Source organism: Bombina bombina, chromosome 2 (assembly GCF_027579735.1).
Source record: "Bombina bombina isolate aBomBom1 chromosome 2, aBomBom1.pri, whole genome shotgun sequence".
Classification (NCBI taxonomy): Eukaryota; Metazoa; Chordata; class Amphibia; order Anura; family Bombinatoridae; genus Bombina; species Bombina bombina.
This window is the reverse complement of record NC_069500.1, coordinates 1,103,174,254-1,103,194,820: the sequence shown is the minus strand read 5'-3', so window position 1 is coordinate 1,103,194,820 and position 20,567 is coordinate 1,103,174,254. Positions and strand designations below refer to the sequence as shown.

The following is a 20,567-nucleotide window of genomic DNA, read 5'->3' as shown; positions in this document are numbered from 1 at the left end:
ATGGGAAGTGAGGGGGTTAGGTTCCAAGCCCCTCTTAAAATTGTCATGAGTAACACCTAATACATTATTTTTAAAGCTTTGAAATTAAGACTTTAAATGCTAAACAGCATTATAAACCTAATAAAATAATCACACAACACAGAATATATAATTAAACACTGTTAAATGAACAAAAACATTTGCTAAACAGCATTATAAACCTAATAAAATAATTACACAACAAAGACAACTTGCATTTTTCTGCAAACAGTTATTTCTATGCATTCGAATCTGGACTGATTTATAGACAGAAAGATCTTGTTCATTTGAAATCTGCTTAATATTTCAGGTCTGGTTAAATTGATTAATTTCAGCTTGCTTGGCTTTGCTGCAACACAAGCGGACAGCTCCACCTACTGGTTATTTTAATAAATGCACTGCTTCTCAATGTTTTCAATAGCAGTCACATGACTGGAAAAAAAGGTTGTTATTGTGAAACGGTGTAAATTGAACCGTTGTAAAACGAGGGCCACCTGTAATGTTTTGTAAAACTCTTGCCAAACTTGCACTTATGTTTATATTTTTAGATACTAAGAATGCAAATCATTATATTTTAATCTTTTTTATAGCTTGAATTATACCACCAAAAGCTTTAGCCACAGTTCAAAACTCAAAAACTAGAATCAGTGTTCTCCAGAATAAATGTTGCCAGCTGGGTGGCATTATGACGTAGCCGGGTGGGGTCAGTGTAATACTTAGCAATATTATAACATTTTCAGTAATTTATAAATGTTAATTAAGTTATCCAATGCACAACATAATAGCATAATTTAACATAAATTGAGTAAATGACAATTTGAGCAACAAATGTTGAAAACATTTAATATTAACTAATGGCTTAAATTTTAACAGGGTGGTCAGTAAAATCACAAAAAAACACCATGGGGAGAACACAGAGTATGATATAAAACTTCCAAAAACAGAGACCAAGCCTGAGTGAAAAACCTACAAATTGCAAATGTAGATGGGCCAAAGCAAAATGCAGCTTTAAATGGATATTTACCAATAAATACATTGAGGCCTATTTATCAAGCCGTCAACCGCAAATACTCTGGAATCCCACAACATAATTGTGGCGAGCATAATTCGTCTCATTTATCAAAGCCTACAGACCGGCAAAAGTTGAAATCTGTGACGTAACATACGATCCGCCGGTCTCAATCCGACACAGATCGATGCTTACGTCATTACAGATGTTCCGAATACAAATTCAGCACTATCTGACAACTTTTGCTAGTTATCAAACTGCTAACAGGTACGTTCGCCACAATTCCGGCCCAGCGTACCTGGTTCTCAATCCGCCGCCCTGGAGGCCGCGGATGCCATAGGAATCAATGGGAGTTTAAACACAGCAAAAGCTCATGTTCGCTGCTGCCAGATACACCATTGATTTCTATGGTAGAATAAAAGTTATGTTTACACCTAACACCCTAACATAAACCCCAAGTCTAAACACCCCTAATCTGCCGCCCCGACACCGCCCCCACATAGATAAAATAATTAACCCCTATCCCGCAGCTCTCGGACCCCGCCGCCAGCTAAATAAATATATTAACCCCTATCCCGCCACACCCGGAGCCCACCGCAACTAAATAAAGATATTAACCCATAAACCCCTGGCCTCCCACATCACTACCACTTACTAAACCTATTAACCCCTAAACCGGCATAAACTAAATTAACCCCTATACCTAACAACCTGCTAACTGTACATTAAAATTAAAACATCCCTATCTTATAATAAATTTAAAAACTTACCTTTAGATTTAAATTAAACTATATTAAACTAATAATTACCTACCCTAACTGTTATATTAAAATTACATTAAACTATTAATTAATCTACCCTAACTATTATACTAAAATTACATTAAAATATATTAAACTATTAATTAACCTACATTAACTATTATACTTAAATTACAATAAACTACATTAAACTAATAATTAACCTACCCTAACTTTTATACTAAAATTATATTAAACTACAAATAAAATTAACTATATTATATAGTTAAAAACCTAACCCTACTCAAATTATTTAAATCTACTATTAAAAATTACAAAGTTACAAAAACACAAAAAACTAGTTAAAAAAACAAAACACTAAGTTACACAACATAAAAAATAAATGATCAAATATTTAAACTAATTACACCTAATCTAAGAGCCCTATGAAAATAAAAAAAAAACCCAAAATAAAAAAAAAAACCCTAGCCTACAATAAACTACCAATGGCCCTTAAAATGGCCTTTTGCGGGGCTTTGCTCCAAAGAAATCAACTCTTTTACCTGTAAATAAAAATATAAATACCCCCCAACAGTAAAACCCACCACCTACACAACCAACCCCCCCAAATAAAATTCTATCTAAAAAACCTAAGCTCCCCATTGCCCTGAAAAGGGCATTTGGATGGGCATTGCCCTTAAAAGTGCATTTAGATCTTTTTCCGCCCAAAGTCCCTAATCTAAAATTAAAACCCACCCAATAAACCCTTAAAAAAAACCTAACACTAACCCCCGAAGATCCACTTACAGTTTTTGAAGACTCGACATCCATCCTCAATGAAGCGGCAAAAGTCTTCATCCAAGCCGGCAGAAGTCTTCATCCAAGCCGGCAGAAGTCTTCATCCAGACGGCATCTTCTATCTTCATCCATGAGGCGTGGAGTGGCTCCATCTTCAAGACATCCAGCACGGAGCATCCTCTTCTGCCGACGATTTCTGGAACAATGAAGTTTCCCTTTAAATGACGTCATCCAAGATGGCGTCCCTTAGATTCCGATTGGCTAATAGAATTCTATCAGCCAATCGGAATCTAAGGGACGCCATCTTGGATGACGTCATTTAAAGGGAAACTTCATTGTAAATAAAGCTGGGAAAAAACAGAATTTATGCTTACCTGATAAATTACTTTCTCCAACGGTGTGTCCGGTCCACGGCGTCATCCATTACTTCTGGGAAATGTTCTCCCCCACAGGGAAAGGCAAGGAGAGCACACAGCAAGAGCTGTCCATATAGCTCCCCCTCTGGCTCCGCCCCCCAGTCATTCGACCGACGGTTAGGAGAAAAAGGAGAAACTATAGGGTGACGTGGTGACTGTAGTGTATAAAGAAAAAAATTTTCAACCTGATTTAAAAAACCAGGGCGGGCCGTGGATCGGACACACCGTTGGAGAAAGTAATTTATCAGGTAAGCATAAATTCTGTTTTCTCCAACATTGGTGTGTCCGGTCCACGGCGTCATCCATTACTTGTGGGAACCAATACCAAAGCTTTAGGACACGGATGAAGGGAGGGAGCAAATCAGGTTACCTAAACAGAAGGCACCACGGCTTGCAAAACCTTTCTCCCAAAAACAGCCTCCGAAGAAGCAAAAATATCAAATTTGTAGGATTTGGCAAAAGTGTGCAGAGAAGACCAAGTCGCTGCCTTACATATCTGGTCAACAGAAGCCTCGTTCTTATAGGCCCATGTGGAAGCCACAGCCCTAGTAGAGTGAGCTGTGATACGGTCAGGAGGCTGCCGTCCGGCAGTCTCATAAGCCAAGCGGATAATGCTTTTCAGCCAGAAAGAGAGAGAGGTAGCAGTAGCTTTTTGACCTCTCCTCTTACCAGAGTAAACGACAAACAAGGATGAGGTTTGTCTAAAATCTTTTGTTGCTTCTAAATAGAACTTTAAAGCACGAACAACATCTAAATTGTGTAATAAACGTTCCTTCTTTGAAACTGGATTCGGACACAAAGAAGGAACAACTATTTCCTGGTTGATGTTCTCGTTGGAAACAACTTTTGGAAGAAAACCAGGCTTAGTACGCAAAACAACCTTATCTGAATGGAACACCAGATAGGGTGGATCACACTGCAAAGCAGATAATTCAAAAACTCTTCTAGCAGAAGAAATAGCAACCAAAAACAGAACTTTCCAAGATAGTAACTTAATATCTATGGAATGTAAAGGTTCAAACGGAACCCCTTGAAGAACTGAAAGAACTAAATTTAGACTCCAAGGAGGAGTCATGGGTCTGTAAACAGGCTTGATTCTAACCAAAGCCTGAACAAAAGCTTGTACATCTGGCAAAGCTGCCAGTCGTTTGCGCAACAAGACGGATAATGCAGAAATCTGTCCTTTTAGAGAACTAGCTGACAATCCTTTATCCAACCTTCTTGGAGAAAGGAGAGAATCTTTGGAATTTTAATCTTACTCCAGGAGAATCCTTTGGATTCACACCAACAGATATATTTTTTCCATATTTTATGGTAAATCCTTCTAGTCACAGGTTTTCTGGCTTGGACCAGAGTATCAATCACAGAATTTGAAAACCCACGCTTGGATAAAATCAAGCGTTCAATTTCCAAGCAGTCAGCTGCAGAGAAACTAGATTGGGATGTTCGAATGGACCTTGTACTAGAAGGTCCTGTCTCAAAGGTAGCTTCCATGGTGGAGCCGATGACATATTCACCAGGTCTGCATACCAAGTCCTGCGTGGCCACGCAGGAGCTATCAGAATCACTGAGGCCTTCTCCTGTTTGATCCTGGCTACCACAAACTCTTCGCCATCCCCGTGGTAGATGCTACTTGTTCAGAGCGGCAAGGAGAATGACTGGGGGGCGGAGCCAGAGGGGGAGCTATATGGACAGCTCTTGCTGTGTGCTCTCCTTGCCTTTCCCTGTGGGGGAGAACATTTCCCACAAGTAATGGATGACGCCGTGGACCGGACACACCAATGTTGGAGAAAGCCGAATAGCAGCAAGATCGATGACTGTTAGTTAGGTACTTGGTGCGCGGCTTTTTGACAGCTTTTTTTTTATAAATATGGAGAGCGTATTCAGGTCTGGCGACGTCAGGCGAGCGTATTGGTGCCGGCGAATGCCGCACAGTTGACAGCTTGATAAGAAGGCCTCATTGTATAAGCATATTATTTATTTCATTCCCTGCATCCCTCTAGTCATGGGTACTGCCAGCCTGAAATCTAGTTTTCACTGCGTTCCAGTGCTGATATGTTTGAAAATGAGTTGCTGCACAGATACCTGAAGTGAAACATAGGTTTCTAAATTGAGGCACCCATATATACAATGAGGTGCACGAAATGTATGGTTTAATGCCCCTTTAACTTCTGGTTGCAAATACAAGATGAACATAGCAGTGCTGCAGAACAGCATGCTACCTGGAGAGGCATGAGTAGCTTTTGAAATGTTGCATGAAGATAGAGCTTACATTGTAACAGATGAAATAACGACTCTAAAATCCTCACAAGCAGGTAACCACTACAATAATGGGCAGGTGAAAGAAACTGCATACTACAAAATAACTGAATACTTAAATGTATTTATTTAAAAAGTGTGAATATTCCAAAAAGGGACTACCCAGGGATGTCCATTCCACAGTATGGGAGATGGTAGTATGGACAAAGAAAACATTTTGGTTGAGGACATTATCATGTTGATTATCTATGTAAGGAATATGGGAACAAAAGGAGATGCTGTAGTGTGGTCATTATGTCCAGAACAGGTTGGGTAAGATAGAGTGCAATAATAACTGCAAGGCATTATGGGATCTCAGTTTGTGGGCTGGGCATGAAAGCAATACAATGTAAAAGAGAGATCTCCAAATGAAAAGATTACATCAGTTTGTATGAAAGGATGGGTATTTGCCAAATGGATTATCATAGAAGAAGCAATACTTGGCAAAGCCAATGCTGCAAAGGAAATATGATCACAGATTATATGATCATGAACAAGGTTAGCAATACCTCTGAATAAAGTCTTTATGATCATTTAAAAGGAGAAAGTAGACCAAAAGGGATACTTCAGTTTATAGATGAACTGGATATGAGACAGACACTTATTTTGCACAAGACACTCGTAAATCAACATAGTTATTGGAAGGAAAAATAAAATGGCCTAAAATCCCACTCAAATATTTAGTTTGTCCCTGTGCTTCTTGAGAGACTGATGATCCTTGTTAGGTTAATCCTATTCAGGGGTTAGTGCTATCCTGCTCTATGGTGAAAAGGGAAAATGAATAATGTGGTGAGGAATAAAAAAATATTACAGGATAGTTGAGTTGGTTCCATAAAATCTTGAATATGAAGAAGACTACAAAAAAGTAAGCACAAATAAATTTTAATAGATGCTGTTGCTAATCTCAAGTAGATCTTGCCTTAAGTATCACTGGTGCTGTCAATGTACGAGGCTCTTGTTGAGATTTATGCATTATAGAAGATTCAGCAGAGAAAAGTATGTAATGATGTACTGTAGAAAACAGTGAGATTGGCAAACCATTAGAGGGCCCATAACAGTTTTTAGGACAGCTTGCGGTCTCAGAGTGCAACATGTTTAGGAAAGGAACATTAGATAACTCATTTCTGCTATGACCCTTGCAGCACAGAAATATGTGAAACAGAGTGTTTAGCCAAATCATGAGTAAAGAGGTACTAACAGACCCTTGCTGCTTGCAGCATGGAATCATAAGCTGTTAGAGCTATATACACCTGTTAAGCAAACATGAACTTGAGGGAGCCAGGTGGGAAGGACTACTGCTTCCAACTGAAAACGCCTAGTGACTTGACATTAACCTATCAATAATGAATCATCTCCTGCTTCATGTGCTGTCATGATAAATGTGAGAAAAAAAAGGAAATTAATGGGAGTTATACAACATAGCAGATATGAGCAATAAAGTTAATTAGAAACAAATATAGGAAGTGCTAAAAAGCTTAAGTAATATTATTTATTCACAATCACTTTAGACAAAAAGCTAAAAATAAATAAAAATAAATAAAATGTGGTATATTAAAATATGGACTTGTATTGGTTTAATAAAACTAATTTTATTTATTTGCAATAAAGTTAATTAGTAAGGCAAAGTGTAGAAAGGCATCAATTCTATCAGTTAAATATATTATGGAAGCAGTAAGAGACATTTAAGAGCAATGGTAGGATAGTGCTTGAAGAAAAATTAGGTATATGATTCACAGAGCAAAAAACAAAGATATAATTTATGCTTTCCTGATCAATTTATTTCATGGTGGTGAGAGTCCACAAGCCCTTATTACTGGGAAAATACCTCTCCTGGCCACTAGGAGGCGGCAAATATTCCAAGAGCTCTTAAAACCTCTCTCACCTTACTAGAAACTAGGCCAAAACGTACGTCTGGGGTTTTGCCGTTTCTCGCGTTCAGAGAGAGATTGCCTGGTATTTCGGGGCTGGATTGTACAGGAAAGTTCTTCTCTGTGAAAGGTACATTGAGCAAAAAGAGGCTGCTTCTTGGGTGGTAACTAGCCATAGAACAGGCTATTATGCTGTTGTTCATTCCCAGGTTGAGCGCTTCTCTCTTTTTATTTACTAGTAGAAACTAGTCTGACGTAAAGCCAAGCAAGGAGGACGAGGGTAGGAAAGAATAAGAGTAAAAAATGGAGCAGGAAAAAAAAAACAACTTAAACTGCAACCAGAAAAAAAAATACATTAAAAAAAATAATCAAAATTCCATGAAAAAAAAATGGTTGGGGTCTCATGGACTCTCACCACCATGAAAGAAATGAATTGATCAGGAAAGCATATGAATGAAAAAATGGGTGGGGTTTCATGAACAAAATGATTATTCAATGTTTAATAATTTTCTTTTTTATGCTGTAAAAATATATATACAACAAAACTTTATGACTAGAAACAGATGCCTGAAGGACTTTCCTACCAAAAGCTGCTTCAGAGGAAGCAAAAGCATCAAAATGGTAGAATATGGAAAAAGTATGTAAGGAAGACCAAGAAGCTGCCTTACAAATTTGATTAACAGATGCCTCGATCATAAAAGCCTAAGACGTAGTCACTGACATAGAAGAATGGGCAGTAATATGTTTATGGAGGAGTAAGCCTTATGAATCAAAAGCATTAACCAAGAGCATATCAAAACAGCTATGGAATTCTGACTCTTCCTGAAACCGGAAAAATGAAAAATGAACAAACAAACTAGAGGATTGTCTAAAATCCTTAGTAACCTGCAAATAAAACTTTAAAGTTCTGACAACATCAAGTTATGGAGAATCCTCTCCTTAAAATTCTTAGAATTAGAAAAGAAGGAACCATAAACACACAATTAATATTGTCCAAATAAACTACTTTAGGAAAAAAATTAAAACAATCCTCATCACTGCCTTTTACTGATGAAAAACAAGATAAGGAGGCTCACAGCGAAGAGCAGACAATTCAGAAACTCTTCTACCAGAAGAAATGGCCAAAATAAACAAAATCATCCAGGACAAAAGCTGAATATCCAGATTATGCATAGTTTCAAAAGGAGGAACCTGCAAGACTCTTAGAACCAAATTAAGGTTCCAAGGAGGAGAAACATAATTTATGCTTACCAGATAAATTCCTTTCCTTCCTGGCAGGGAGAGTCCATGACTTCATTCCTTACTGTTGGGAAATACAACACCTGGCCACCAGGAGGAGGCAAAGATACCCCAGCCAAAGGTTCAAATATCCTTCCCACTTCCCCTATCCCCCAGTCATTCTGCCGAGGGAACAAGGAAAAGTAGGAGAAACATCAGGCTATAAAAGGTGCCAGAAGAAATAATAAAAAGAAGGGAGCCGCCCATCAAAAAATAAATCACGGGCGGGGTCGTGGACTCTCCCTGCCAGGAAGGAAAGGAATTTATCTGGTAAGCATAAAGTATGTTTTCCTTCCATAAGGCAGGGAGAGTCCACGACTTCATTCCTTACTGTTGGGAAAACTTTATCCAAGCTCCAGAGGACACTGAATGAATAACGGGAGGGAACAGAAAAAAAGATGTGGACCCTATTCTGAGGGCACCACAGCCTTTCCTCCCGAAAGCTGCTTCAGCCAAAGCAAACACATCAAACTTGTAAAATTTAGAAAAAGTGTGTTAGGAGGACCAGGTAGCCGCCTTACAAATCTGATCCATTGAAGCTTCGTTCTTAAAAGGCTAGTAAACCCACCAAATAATGGTATATAATTCTGCACCAGACCAGAGCGGGAGCAAGCTACATTCATTTTAATGGTGCGATCGGGTCAGCTGTGACTAGACAGCGTGCCCGATGTGATTAGAAAAAAACAGACCCGCTCAGTAGAGCAAGGAGCAGCGGTCTGTAAAAAAACATTTTTGTAGGAAACTATCTGTGACATACTTTGACATATCTGTGACATTACTGGCCATTTAAAAGCCCAAGAGGAAGCCACTGCTCTAGTGGAATGAGCAGTTATCCACTCAGGATGCTTTCATCCTGCTGTCTCATAAGCTAAGCGGATGACACTCCTCAACCAGAAAGATAGGGAAGTCGTAGTAGCCTTCTGCCCCATACACTTCCCAGTATAGATGACAAAGAGGAAGATTGTCTGAATTCTTTAGTAGCCTGAAGTTAGAACTTCAAGGCAAAAACCATATCTAGATAGTGAAGCAAACATTCCTTCGCTGAAGAAGGATTAGGACACAAGGAAGGAACAACAATTTCTAGATTAATGTTACGATTCAACACCACCATACGGAGGAATCCTAGTTTAGTGCATAAAACCGCATGAAAAACCATATAAGGGGGGTCTCATTGCAAAGCAGAAATCTTAGAAACTCTGCGCGCTGAGGCAGTAGCCAACAGAAAAAGAACCTTCCAAGATAACAATTTAATGTCAACTGTATGCATAGGCTCAAACGGAGCCTGCTGCAAAACACTAAGAACAAGATTGAGGCTCCAAGGCTGAGCCCCAGATCTAAACACAGGTCTGATCCTAGCCAGAGCCTTAACAAAGGACTGCACATCTGGAAGCTCAGCCAAACTTTTGTGCAGTAACACTGAGGGGGCCGATATCTGTCCCTTCAGGGAACTAGCAGATAAACCCTTCTCCAGTCCATCCTGGAGAAAAGCTAGAACCTGGCAACCTTAACCTTATGCCAGGAAAAGCCACATTCTTCACACCAGTACAAGTAAGTCCTCCACACTTTATGATAGATACGACGAGTAACTGGCTTACGAGCTTGAACCAGAGTGTCAATAACACTCTCAGAAAACCCTCTCTTGGCTAAGACTAATCATTCAATCTCTACGCAGTCAACCTCAGAGAATCTAGATTTTTATGAACGAAGGGACCCTGAATCAGCAGATCTCTGCAGCAAGGTAACCTCAACTGAGTAGATGAGGACTTCCCCACCAGATCCGCAAACCACGTCCTTCGCGGCCATGATGAAGCAATCAGAATCACTGAAGCTCGCTCCTGCTTGATGCGAGCCACCAAATGAGGGAGAAGCGGTAATAGAGGAAAAAGATATACGAGTCTAAACCTCCATAGAACTGATAGGGCATCTTTCAGTTCCGCCTGAGAATCCCTCAACCTCGACCCGTACCTGGGTAGCTTGGTATTGTGGCGGGATGCCATGAGATCTATCTCCGGCATCCCCCACTCGCTGCATATCTCTGCAAACAACTCAGGGTGGAGAGACCATTCCCCTGGGTGAAAGGATTGCCTGCTGAGGAAGTCCGCTTCCCAGTTGTCCACAGCCGAAATGTGGATCGCTGACAGCGTACATCTTGAGTCTCCGCCCACTTCGCCAAGGAACTTCTCGTTCCCCCCTGATAGTTGATGTAGGCAACCAAGGATATATTGTCTGATTGGAATCTGATAAATTGGGACGAACCCAGAAGGTGCAAAGTCTTCAAGGCATTGAAGATTGCCCGGATTTCCAAAATATTTATCGGAAGGGAGGACTCCTCCTGAGTTCACAGACCTTGTGCCTTCTTGGCACCCCAAACTGCTCCCCAGCCAGAAAGGCTTGCGTCCGTTGTCACAATCTCCCAGGACGGTCTCAAAAAGCATGTGCCTTGGGACAGATGATCTGGACAGAGCCACCAGGAGAGCGAGTCTCTCAACAGGTTGTCCAGCACGATCTGTTGAGACCGATTTGAATGGTTGCCATTCCATTGTCTCAGCATGCATAGTTCTAAGGGTCTGAGATGGAATCTGGCAAAAGCAATGATCTCCATACAGGACACCATGAGTCCGATCACCACCATACACTGAGCCACTAAGGGTCTCGGAGACCTGGAGGGCAAGACATGCAGAAGTTAGCTTGCAACGTCTCTGATCTGTGAGGAATATTCTCATGGATATAGAGTCTATTATAGTTCCCAGGAAATTTACCCTTCTGTTTGGAGTAAGAGAACTCTTTTCCAAGTTTATCTTCCATCCATGTGATCAAAGAAGATTGAAAAGGGATGCCGAATGTTCTTCCGCTAGACAAAAATATTGTGTCTGTACCAAGATATTGTCCAGGTAAGGCACTACTACAATACCGCGTGTCCTGGCAACGGCTAGAATAGCTTCCAGAACCTTCGAAAAAATCCTTGGAGCAGTAGCTAGGCCAAATGGAAGAGCTTTGTACTGGAAGCTCTGGTCCAGAAAGGCAAACCTCAGGAACTGAAAATGTTTCCTGTGTATCGGAACGTGAAGGTATGCATCCTTCAGGTCTATTGTGGTTATAAACTGTCCTTCCTGAACCAGAAAAAGAATTGACCAAATTGTCTTCATCTTGAAAGAGGAAACACTCAGAAACATGTTTAGGCACTTGAGGTCCAGAATTGGACGAAAAGTTTCTTCCTTCTTTGGAACCACGAAAAGGTTTGAATAAAACCCCAAACCTCTTTCTGCTGTAGGTACCGGGACAATTACGCCTAGAGAGGAGAGATCCCATGTGCAACCTAAGAAGGCAGCCCTGGAGCGTAGGAATCTGCCACTGGGCAGATGAGACTTGAATCATATGCTGTATCCTTGAGATACAACCTCCAGGACCCAAAAATCCTGTACATCCTGGAACCAAGCATCTGGAAAAAGAGACAGTCTGCCCCCTACTTGATCCGATCCCGGATCGGGGGCCATCTCTTCATGCCGATTTGTTCTCGGCAAGCTTCTTAGTCTGTTTGGACTTATTCAAGGATTAAGCCGGCTTCCAATACCCTTGGGCTGCTCGGACTTGGATGAGGATTGCTGTCGTTGTGATTTGTCAGAACGAAAAGAACGAAAATTAGACAATTGCCGACCCTTAGGCCTATTTTTCTTGTCCTGTTGTAGGAAGGCACCCTTCCCTCCGATAACTGCAGAAATAATGGAGTCCAGCCCTGGACCGACAAAAAATCTTCACCTTAAAAGGAAGAGAAAGGAGTCTGGATTTAGAAGTCATATCCACAGACCAAGACTTCAACCAGAGAGCTCGGCAGGCTAGGATAGCAAAGCCAGAAGCCTTTGCATTTATGCAAATAATCTGCATATTCGCATCACAGATGAAGGAGTTAGCAATTCTCAGAGCCTTAATTCTTTCCTGAATATCCTCAAGGGGAGTCTCCACCTCAATGAGCTCCGACAAAGTGTTGCACCAGTAGGTAGCTGCTCTAGCAACCGCAGTTACAGCTGCCACCAGTTGAAATAAAAACCCCAAAGGTTGAAACATCTTCCTCAGAAAGGTTTCCATACTCTTATCCTTAGGCTCTCTGAAAGAGGAACTATCCTCCAGGGGTATAGTAGTATGCTTAGCCAGCGTAGAAAAAGCGCCATCCACCTTAGGGATGGAGCCCCATAAGTCTAATTGAGAGTCAGGGACAGAGAATAATTTTTTTATAAGTAGATGAGGGGAAAAAAACTAAAATGTATGCTTACCTGATAAATGTATTTATTTCCGGATATGGTGAGTCCACGGCTTGAGTAATTACTGTTGGGAATATCACTCCTGGCCAGCAGGAGGAGGCAAAGAGCACCACCGTTAATCTGCTAAGTATCACTCCCTCACCCACAACCCCCAGTCATTCAACCAAAGGGAAATGGAGAAAAAGGAGTAACACAAGGTGTAGAGGTGCCTGAAGTTATAGTCAAAAGAACAACTGTCTTAAAATAAAGGGTGTAGATCATTATGGCAATAGATCAGTCCTTAATGATGTCAGTGAAGCAAAGGAGTTTATTGCCGCTAAAGGATGAGTGCACTTAGGATCAGTAATCATCTTATAAGAGATGCAATTGTTTTTGTTTCATTGTTTGTATATGCGGATAGGAAGAATGGTCAGAGATATGATAGATATGCTTTATGCAGGCCACATATGTGTTTATTTAGAGACTGTTATGACATTATTAGGGGGATTCCCCCCACCTTTTTTTTTTCTTCTCTTCATCCCCTTTCTATTGCTCCCTCCATGGCCGGGTTTTAGCTGTTACCGATAGCCAGCTAAATGATGTCTAAAGTAAAGGATGTTAAAATTCTTTCATGGAATGTGGGGGGAATCTCTCTTACTGCTAAGCGCAAACTTATAATTAAACAGTTAGCTAAAGATAAGCCAGACACTGTTTTTTTTTTTTTTTTTTTACAAGAAACACACCTGTTAAAATCGTCCAAGTTAAAGATTAAATGGGTTGGGGAGGTAGTAGCAGCTCCAACATCTAACAGGAAATGTGGGATTGCGTTCTTGTTAAATAAAGAACTCAACTACACCATTGAAAAGTGTGAAAGTGATACATACAATGCCTTGCAAAAGTATTCACCCCCCTTGGCATTTTTCGTGTTTTGTTGCCTCACAACCTGGAATTAACATGGATTGTTTGAGGATTTGCATCATTTTTTTTTTTTAAATATAGTTTTTTATTGATTTTTCAAACATACATTCCATATTAATAAGAAGAAAAAAAAGAAAAAGAGAGAAAAAAAAAACAAACAAAAAAACAATAACGTGATTACACTTAATCATTAGTAATTCCATACAATAATAATGTTCCTATATGAAAATTATAATCTCATTGCAGGAATACATGGTTACCTTCGTTAATACCTTACAATATTTTACAACAAATGATTTTTGAATTTCATTGCAGAATTTACATTTTAATCCTGCCACTTAGCTTTCTCTTTATATCCTTATTAGAACAATAACAGATACCATTAGCAAAAAAAAAACCCTATAGTAAATTCGTAGGATTATTTATACTTGGCCTAAACAGAAAATTGACTCTGTGTTTTACTTTCCTCCTCTGTCCTCATCCAGAATCAATACCATTCAGTTGGAAAAACATTTGACAAAATCAGTGTTTGAAAATATTCTGTTCTACGGAGGGAGAATTGAATGGCCTGCGGATAAGATAACTCTTAGCCATTTCAGAAAGAAATCTTTGATCTTTTTCTCGTCTAGAGGGGATATATTCATTTGTTCGAAAATTATCTCAGTATATATAGAATTTATAAAACAAGCCAGTATAGGAGCTTTTTTATTCTTCCAATTTTTTCATATTAAATTGCGGCAGAGCATGATCGCAGTATTAATAAGGTTGACATTGGCTCTATTCTCCTCTGTAATGTAGAGGAAAAAGATATGTTTAGATTTCATTTTTAGTCTGATATCTAAAACCTTGTTGAGCCAAAATTCCACTTTGCTCCAAAACTGGATTATTTTAGGGCAGTTCCAAAAACAATGAATTATATCTGCACATGAATTGTTACATCTTGGACATTTATCTACGGCGTCCGTGTACTATTTAGATATTTTCCAGGGTGTAAGGTAAGCATTATTAAGTAGTTTTACATGCAATTCTTTCCAGGCTGTAGAGATAATTGCTCCCTGCACCCATTTCAAACTTGCATTCAGAATTTCTAGCGAGATGTCCTTGTAATAAAGATTCCATTTCTGAACTAGGTTATTACTTAATAATTGGCCCAGCTTTGCCAACATAATTTTGAATAATAGGGCTATACTATGTTTACCTGCTTTATAACTCGTTATATATTTTCCAATTTCCCCCCATCCTTCCAAATCTGAATTTGACTTTTTGATTTCCGTTATAAAATGTCTAACCTGCAGGTACGCAAAAAAATTCTTGTTCGGAAGACAAAATTCTCCAGCAATGTCCTCAAAAGTTCTTATTTGGGACAGATTATTTAGGAATTGATATACATATATCAAACCTTTTTGCATCCAATTATTATAGATTTCATAGGATAGGCCAGGGATAAATTTTGGGTTACCTCGTATCGGCAAAAATGGAGAAATCTCAAAATTAACTTTAAACATTATATTAAGTTTTTGCCATGCTTCGATAGTATTGAATATTGTCTTCATATTTTTAATATGGCTTGGCAATTGTGATATCGGGCAGTGCAACAGAGCTTTCAATGAAAATGGGGCAATCAAATGTTCCTCCATCAACAGAAGTGTGAGATGATTAGCTTCCGTTAGCCAGTCGAATGCAAAGCGCACTAACGTAGCAATATTATATTTTTTAATACCTGGAAAAGATAGACCTGCTTCTTCTAATCTAGGTGTTAATTTTGCTATAGATAGCATATGTCTCTTATTATTCCATAGAAATTTGGCACACTCTCTATTAAACCTTTAATTGTCTTGACTCGATATAAACAATGGGATATTTTGCATAATATACATCAATTGTGGGAATAAAATAGTTTTGATGATCATTATTTTGGCAGAAAGGGAGATGGGAAAAGTGCTCCATAGTTGCAATTTCTCTGTTGCTTTTTAAAAAAAAAAGCAGCATAATTTAATCTGTACCATTGGTTTGGATGAGAGTGAACAAATATTCCTAGATATTTGATACTAGAGTACTCTAAAAAAAGGTGTTCTTGTATGCTTTTTTTATTTTTATGTATCCATAAAATTTCGGATTTATTGACATTGATTTTATAGCCCGAAAAGGAGCTAAACATATCAATGATATTTAAGGCCTGGGGTATATTTTTCTTTGTGTTTTTAACAAATAGTAGCAAGTCGTCTGCATACAAGGATAGTACTAGTTTTTGTTTCCCGAATCTAATACCTTGTAACTCTTCGCGTAACATTATAGCAAGTGGTTCTATGGCAACATTAAATAGTAGCGGGGAGAGTGGGCATCCCTGCCTCGTCCCCCTATATAATATTAAATTTGCAGTGTAGCTACCATTTATTAATATGTTAGACCTTGGATGATCATATATAATTTTAATAAATTGTACAAAGTGCCCTGTAAAGCCGAATTGGCTTAATGCCGAGAACAGATAGTCCCACACTATGTAATCGAACGCCTTTTCGGCGTCGATTGTAATTAAAGCGAAGTCCTACTTAATTTTTGTCTTTTCACAGAGTTTATTCCAAAAGTATTCTAGTGCATCATTTAATTTACAGAACATGCCCACAACTTTGAAGATTTTTTTTTTTTTATTATTGTGAAGCAAACAACAAATAGGACAAAATAACAGAAAAAGTCAATGTGCATAACTATGCACCCCCCCCCTAAAGTCAATACTGTAATTTAGAGCCACCTTTTGTAGCAATCACACCTCCAAGTCGCTTTGGATAAGTCTCTATGAGCTTGCCACATCTTACCACTGGGAATTTTGCCCATTCCTTCTTGCAACTCCTTCAAGTTGGATGGTTTGTGCTTGTGAACAGCAATCTTTAAGTCTAACCACAGATTTTCTATTGGATTGAGGTCTGGGCTTTGACTAGGCTATTCCAACACATTTACATGTTTCCCCTTAAACCACTCAAGTGTTGCTTTAGCAGTGTGTTTGGGGTCATTGTCCTGCTGGAATGTGAACCTCCGTCCTAGCCTCAAATCACGCACAGAGTGGTAAAGGTTTTGCTCAAGAATATCCCTGTATTTAGCACCATACATCTTTCCCCCAACTCTGACCAGTTTCCCAGTCTCGTCTTCTGAAAAACATCCCCACAGAATGATGCTGCCACCACCATGTTTCACTGTGGAGATGGTGTTCTTTGGGTGATTTGATGTGTTGGGTTTGCGCCAGAGCATTTTCGGTTTGCACCAGACAGAGCGTTTTCTTTGAAGGCCGAAAAGTTCAATTTTAGTCACATTAGACCAGAGCACCTTGCTTCATACATTTTGGGAGTCTCCCACATGCCTTTTCACAAACTCAAAACGTGCCATTTTGTTGTTTGCTTAAAGTAATGGCTTTCTTCTGGCCACTCTGCCATAAAGCCCAACTCTATGGTGCGTACGGCTTATTGTTGTCCTATGTACAGATACTCCAGTCTCTGCTGTGGAACTCTGCAGCTCTTCCAGACTTACCCTAGTTCTCTGTGCTGCCTCTCTGATTAATGCCCTCCTTGCCCGGTCAGTGAGTTTTGGCGGGCGGCCGTCTCTTGGCAAGTTTGCGGTTGTGCCATGTTCTTTCCATTTGGTTATGATAGATTTGATGGTGCTCCTGAGGATCATCAAAGATTTGGATATTTTTTTTTATAACCTAACCCTGACTTGTACTTCTCAACAACATTGTCCCTTACTTGTTTGTAGAGTTCCTTGGTCTTCATGGCAGTGTTTGGTTAGAGGTGCCTCTTGCTTAGGTGTTGCAGCCTCTGGGGCCTTTCAAAAAAAAGGTGTGTATATGTAATGACAGATCATGTGACACTTAGATTGCACACAGATGGACATTATTTCACCAATTATGTGACTTCTGAAGGTAATTGGTTGCACCAGAGCTTTTTATGGGCTTCATAACAAAAGGTGTGAATACATACGCACATGCCAATTTTCTGTTTTCTATTTCTAAAAAATAGTTTTATGTATATATTTTTCTCATTTCACTTCACCAACTTAGACTATTGTGTTCTTATCCATCAAATAACATGCAGATTAATAAAACATTGAACTTAAGGCTGTAATGTAACAAAATAGGTAAAAAGTGAATACTTTTGCAAGGCATTGTATATCCTATGTAATATCTATAAGTTTTATCTTTATATATATTTAATATCTATGCCCCAAATAAATTCTCTGTTGAATTCTGGAAGAAAATCCAAGTTAAACTGTATCCTTATATAAACGCAAATCTTATAGTAGGGGGGATTTTAATTTGACTCCATGTCCGGAGATTGATAGGCTTGCCTGTAAAAACCTGAAAACATAATAAAAGTACAATGTTTAAAAAAAAAAAATGGTGTTATAAACTAAAATTAGTGGATATCCGGAGAATGAAGAAACCAGTTCAGGCGTTCTCATGTGAGTCTAAATCATGTAAAACCTTCTCCAGAAAAGACCTATTTTTGATATCTGAATCCTTGTCTATCCAGGAGATATCTCCTGATATTGGAGAAATTTTAATATCGGATCAAGCCATTATTTCTTTATCATTCCCTCCAGTTGTTAAACTGTGGGATAAAATGTGTTTGTTTGTTTTTCCTCATTTTCTCCTCCATAATGTTAAATTTGCTCTATGGTTAAAACAAAAATGGAAATATTTCTGTAGTGACAATATTGAATATCTCCATAAAATTGAAACTTTCTGACTGCCCAAATTAGACAAAGACCAAGCAGAAAAATTAGATTCCCCAATCAATATTAAAGAAATTCTAGACGCAATTAAATCCCTTTCCTCTGGGAAAAGTCCGGGCCCAGATGGCTTCGGGGTAAAATATTATAAAAAATTTGCCCACATACTTGCCCCGAACCTACTACTCCTCTTTGATACAATCAAACAAACAGTAGGCTTCCCGGCATCATTGCTAGAAGCTCACATCATTATGATACCTAAGCCAGGTAAAACCCCAGATGCACCAGAAAATTTCCGGCCAATTTCCCTTCTGAATACAGATGTAAAAATATACGCTAAGATACTGGCAAACAGACTGAATCCCCTTCTTACACACCTTATATCATCTGATCAAGTGGGCTTTATACCAGAAAGGGAGGCAAGGGACAACACCATTAAGGTGCTACAGCTTGCAGACCTGGCACGTAACACTGGACAAGACCTAGTTCTCATCTCCACAGACGCCGAAAAGGCCTTCAACAGGGTGGACTGGGACTTTCTCAGGGCCACCCTGCGAGGCATGAATATAGGCAGCAGTTTTATTGAGAACGTATTCTCCCTGTATGCTGACCCAACGGCGAGGGTCAGGACTAATTCAGTCCTATCTGAGCCTTTCAGCATTAGAAACGGGACGAGACAGGGGTGCCCCCTGTCTCCACTCCTGTTCGCCATATCCATTGAGGTACTAGCATGCAAGATCAGGGCGCAAAAAGAAATAAGAGGTGTCTTTACCAAGGAAAAGGAATATATGTTGGCAATGTATGCCGATGATATTTTACTTACATTGACCAAGATAGATAGTTCCCTACCGCCCCTCATACAAACATTTGAAGAATACGGCAAAGTATCAAACTTTCATTTAAACCTTTCTAAATCTGAGCTAGTCAACATAAACGCCCCGACACCTGTCATATCAAGCCTCAGACACACTTGCCCCATCAAGATACAACACTCTCAAATAAAATACCTGGGCATTCAAATCACACAGCACTTTAACGATCTATCTGCAAAAAATTACATTCCCCTATTAAAAGAAGTCACAAATGACCTCTCCAGATGGAAAAATAAGACACTGTCCTGGATAGGTAGGATACATACCGTCAAGATGAATATCCTCCCCCCGCATCCTATACATACTACAGGCACTGCCCATTCCATTGCCAAAAGATTATCTAACCCAGCTGCAGGGTAACATAGAAAAATTCATATGGAATGGGATCAAACCCAGAGTGCCTAGGAAAACTCTATATCTGTCAAGAGAGAGAGGAGGGTTGGGCTTACCAAACCTAACCCTATACAGAATGGCGATAGTCTTGCAGAAAATAGTGGAATGGAGCCACAACTTAGGCACTAGGCAATGGATAGACTTAGATAGGGAAATTCTACAGGTTGATAATATTGGAGGGATTGCTTGGTTACAGACAAAACAAAGACCAGAAGACATCGGTAACTATCCCCTACTGGAGGAAGTGCTCCAAAGGTGGGATGCGTTGATTAACACTAGCACACAAATAACATCCAGACCAGCACCGCTGACCCCTCTTGTTGGGAATCCTGACCTGCCATTCATGACCAAGCTTAGACCGACATCGGGCTCTCCGACCCAACTAAAAGACTGCACTCTCCACACAGTTTTGAGCGGAGGGAAACTATTGCCACTGACTGAGTTGGTAGGGATTCTGGGTGACAACCCACAGGCGTGGTTCATGCATGCACAACTGTCCCACTATGTAAACTCACACAAACTGCAAAAAAACTTTAAAAGACAACGCACACATTTTGAAACTTTATGCACCTCTGCGCTGCCTCCGCGCCACCTCATATCAACACTATACAAATTGCTAATGAACACTGAAAAAGAGCAGCTACCTTCATTCTGTCATAAATGGGCCAGAGACCTAAACGCAGAAATTTCGTATGGGGAATGGATGCGGATTTTCTGCAACCACAAAAAAGCTTCTGTCTCGGCCAAAGTACAGGAAACAAACTATAAATACAAGTCTAGATGGTATCTTACTCCTGTAAGAATACAAAAAATATATAAGCAGACCAGCAATAGATGCTCGAGGGGCTGTGGGCTGCCTGCAGATATGCTCCACGTGTGGTGGGACTGTGAGAAATTGGATTCCTACTGGGAAAACATTATAAGACACATAAACATTACCTTAGATACGAACATAGCCAAGGACCCTAGATTACTGCTGCTTCATGACCTACCGAACCTTAAAGA

The 20,567-nt window shown here is 39.6% G+C and overlaps 1 protein-coding gene across 2 annotated transcripts in view; it reads right to left on the bottom strand.

Annotated features, from left to right (window-relative positions):
• The window catches only part of ARFIP1 (ADP ribosylation factor interacting protein 1), a 501,751-nt gene that overhangs the window by 293,110 nt on the left and 188,074 nt on the right, over positions 1–20,567 (bottom strand). The window lies entirely within an intron of this gene.